We start from the raw sequence: 4,246 nt of genomic DNA, 5'->3' as shown, positions 1-4,246 counted from the left end.
ACCTAGTGGAGGTGGAGAGTGAGCCGGGAGAGTATCTGGGAGAAGAATATTCCAAGCATAAAGAACAAGTCCAAAAAGGCTTGAGACAGAAGCATGTTAAGGGTGCTGAAAAAAACAGCAAGACAGCCCTTGAGGCTGAACATTGTAAGTGACCAGAGTGTTGTAGGAGACAATCTCAGAGAGATAATAATCTTGGAGAGAGGTACAGATCATGGAAGGTGTTACAGGCCACTGGAAAGACTTTTTTTTTATTATTTAGGGAAGGGGGTGGGGAGTAAGATGTAAACTCAGATTTTAACAAGAGAAGTGTTATGATCCTAACTTTTACTTTAGGATCACTCTGTTTGCTTTATTGAAACTAGATTTTGAAGTATAAGGGAAACCATTCAGGAAGAATGTCAACAATCTAAGCAAGAAATAATGGTGGTTCAGACCAGATTGACAGCAGTAAAGATAGCGAGGAGTGATTAGATTCTGATTATAGAAGTTGGAGTCAACAAGATTTGATGATGTACAGTGTAAAAATAAGAAATCATGGATGGCTAAAGGCATTAAGAAACATTATCTAAAACTTCAAATAAGACAAAGGGATGACTGTGTGTCCTTACATATTAGACCATTGCTTCACAGGCCCTGACAGAGATGACTTTATGCTCTAGGGCATGCACCAATGTTGACATACTATTTATTATTTTGAAATAACTTCACTACTCTGAAGTTGTATGTTCACTTGTAAACTTTTGTCCAATGAAGATGCAAGTATTTTCTACCTAGTAGAGAAGATAACCTCAACAGATTTATTGTCTTGAAGATTATTAACCACTCTTGTTTCCAGCTTAGCAAACTTATTTGTCTTGCTTTCCTGACTGACTATATAATTTCTGCTTCTCCTTTGCATCAGTTTTCTGCTGAGTTTTTTATTCTTGTTGTATCAGCTTTACCACCCTGCCATTTCCAACATACATGAGCTAATAAATTTTTGGCAAGTTCTCACTTTATATTTGTATGTCATGTTCCTCTTAAAAAAATTATGTTTTGACAAATATTTTGGGTATGGGCAATTGGAAGAATGAAACTACCTTTTACTAAAGTGGAAGTCTTGAAGGAACAAAATTTAGGGGAAAAGTGATAGTTCAGTTTTGGACAGGTTAAGCTTAAGGTACCTGTTAGGTACCTCTATCAAGTGGAGATGTTGAATAAGAAGTTGGATGGAACAGTACGAAAAAGGAAAGAGAGCTGTATTTAAGATACAAAAATGGGAGCCATCAGTGTTAAAGATGGTCTTAAAAGTTATGAGACTGAATGAGATCGCTAAGGGAGTCTAGCTAGGAAAAAATGATTTTTCCCCCTAAGGACTGAGCCTTGAGGCATGACAGCTTTTCAAGTTCAGGCAAACAGGATAAATAAGAAAATGAAGAGGCTAGGAAATCCAGGAGCTTATGCCGTCCCAGAAGCTAATTGAAGAAGGTGTTGCAAGTAGGATTTAGGATTCCATTCTGTCAAATGCAGCTGAGTACCCAAGTAAGATGAAGACTGAGAATTGACCACTAACTTTGGAAACATGCATGCTCTTGGTAGCCTTTTTTTTTTTTTTAATATTTTATTTATTTATTTGAGAGAGAGACTGAGAGTGCAAGCAGAAGGAGTGGCAGAAGTAGAAACAGGCTCCTGGCTGAGCAGGGAGCCTGATGCGGGGCTCGATCCCAGCACACTGGGATCATGACCTGAGCCGAAGGCAGACGCTTAACCAACTGAGCCACCCAGGCATCCCTGTCCTTGGTATCCTTAACCAAAGCACTTTTGATGGAATTATGGGGTTAAAAGCCTAGTTGGAAAGAGTTCCAAGGACAATGGGAACAAAGCAATTGAAGAAAACGAATATAGACAATTCTTTGGTACAATTTTACTACACACAAAAAGGAAGAATTCTATTCATTTATATGCTTATGTGAGTGATCAAGTTGATGGGAAAAAAAATGGATGGTGCCAGAGAATGAGGGAAGAATGGTTGGAACAGAGTTCTTGAGTAGGGGAGAAGGGAGAGAGCCAAATGCACAAGTTACAGACAGCCTTATCTCTGAGTAGGGATTGTTCATTCATAGTAAGAGGAGGAAAGGCAGAGTATGTGGGAACAGATCTAGTCCAAGGTTCACTGCTATGGATGTGAAGTAAGACCAGTCACCCTGACTGTGTGCCTTTCTTCAGTCACATTCTGCTGTGAGGTTACAGGTATAGGGTCGGCTGAAAGCTTAATTGAACTGCAGTTGGGTTTTCAGGAGATCATGATGGAGCAAGAGAGGCTCTTGCTTGACTTGAGGATGTACAGAGAAGTAATTATAATGATGGACCACAGAATTATGATGGAGAAGAGGAGTTAAAACTACATGAGGGAGTGATGGATAGTGAAAAAGGAAATCGTAAGATCTTGTGAAATTAATGCTGAAGTTCGAGAACACTAAGGAGTAAGCTATAAAAGTAAGAGAACTCTAGGGAGATGGGACTGGAAGGTTAAATCCTGGTAACTCAGACGATAGAGGGTTAGTTATAAAGCCTAGATTATGACTATGAAGTTCAGTGGCTACAGTAGGTGGAGACTCAGGGTCAAGACCATGAAAAAGAAAGACGCAGAGATACAGAATACTCTGAACAGTGAATAAGGAGTAGTTACCCAACTTTCAAGTGGTGTGGTGGAGTGAGGAAGCCAGGAAGTATTTTGTATACTAGAATGGATGGTCTTCTAAATAATCCTTTAAAATACCCATCTTCTTTACTCCCCAAAATAACATTTCCTAAGTGAACAATACTCATTTTTTTGCCCTTTTCACAACACAAACATAAAGCAAAGTAAGAAATACAGAAAGCTAGGCAACAGTAAAATGAGTGGCTGACACATGAGAAGAGGAATACAGACCAAATCAAGTGGTAGACACAAAGAAAAGGGAAAGTTTTTAAAGAGTATACAGGGAAGGGGGAATAAGTGTGTTCAGGAGAATGAGAAAATAAGTTTATATGGTTTGACATAGGGATCAGAAAGTCTACATACAGTGATGGATTAACCCATGGAAAGAATTACTCAAGAATGTATACTACAAGAGACTGATGAAACAATACAACTAAGGTGGACTGGTCATTACTGATTGATAACTACTATAGATAGCTTGGGAACAGGGGAGATTTGGGGTGTTTAAAATTACATCAACATCGAGCACCACGCTCGAACCCCAACCTCCTCGTCTAGCTTGCAACATGGGCGCCGCCAAGATGCCAGCTTACCACTCTTCTCTCATGGACCCTGACACCAAACTCATTGGAAACATGGCACTGTTGCCTATCAGAAGTCAGTTCAAAGGACCTGCCCCTAGAGAGACAAAAGATACAGATATTGTGGATGAAGCCATCTATTACTTTAAGGCCAATGTCTTCTTCAAAAACTATGAGATTAAGAATGAAGCTGATAGAACCTTGATATATGTAACTCTCTACATTTCTGAGTGTCTAAGGAAACTCCAAAAGTGCAATTCCAAAAGCCAAGGTGAAAAAGAAATGTATACACTGGGAATCACTAATTTTCCCATTCCTGGAGAGCCTGGTTTTCCACTTAATGCAATTTATGCCAAACCTGCAAACAAACAGGAAGATGAGGTGATGAAGGCCTACTTACAGCAGCTGAGACAAGAGACTGGACTGAGACTTTGTGAGAAAGTTTTTGACCCTCAGAATGATAAACCTAGCAAGTGGTGGACTTGTTTGTGAAGAGACAGTTTATGAACAAGAGTCTTTCGGGACCTGGACAGTGAAAGGAGCCTGGGCAGACACTTTCCACAGCTGTGGGCAGCATTTTACAGCCAGATGTACACAGTTATTTGCCTTTATTTGATAAAGTTTTATACAGAAGAGAGAAGAGAGCGTGTCTTCACTTGAAGAGCTCTTTATCAAGAATTTGGGTGGGGGAGGGAAGAATGGGTGATTTGAAATTTTCTGCAGTATTAAACTGGTGCTTAATAAAAATAAGTTAGAATAAAGAAATTTCTAACAAAAAAAATTACATTAACATCATTTGCTCAAAAAAATATGGCCTATTTGTAACTGATTGTGTAAAGTTTAATTTAACTATTCAATAATGTATTATTTAATCATGCTGTCTACATGATAACTCACAAATAATGTTTTTGTTTGTCTGTTTGTTTAAAACTTAAATACTGGGGCACCTGGGTGGCTCAGTCATTATGCATCTGCCTTCGGCTCA

At 39.0% G+C, this 4,246-nt stretch overlaps 1 pseudogene; it reads left to right on the top strand.

Annotated features, from left to right (window-relative positions):
• The first annotated feature begins 3,209 nt into the window (after window positions 1-3,209).
• Window positions 3,210-3,769, top strand: LOC118538968 (actin-related protein 2/3 complex subunit 3 pseudogene; annotated as a pseudogene).
• The last annotated feature ends 477 nt before the right edge of the window (window positions 3,770-4,246 follow it).

Source organism: Halichoerus grypus, chromosome 6 (assembly GCF_964656455.1).
Source record: "Halichoerus grypus chromosome 6, mHalGry1.hap1.1, whole genome shotgun sequence".
NCBI classification, from domain to species: domain Eukaryota; kingdom Metazoa; phylum Chordata; class Mammalia; order Carnivora; family Phocidae; genus Halichoerus; species Halichoerus grypus.
The sequence above is the reverse complement of the archived record's forward strand: the minus strand, read 5'-3'. Positions and strand labels throughout refer to the sequence as shown.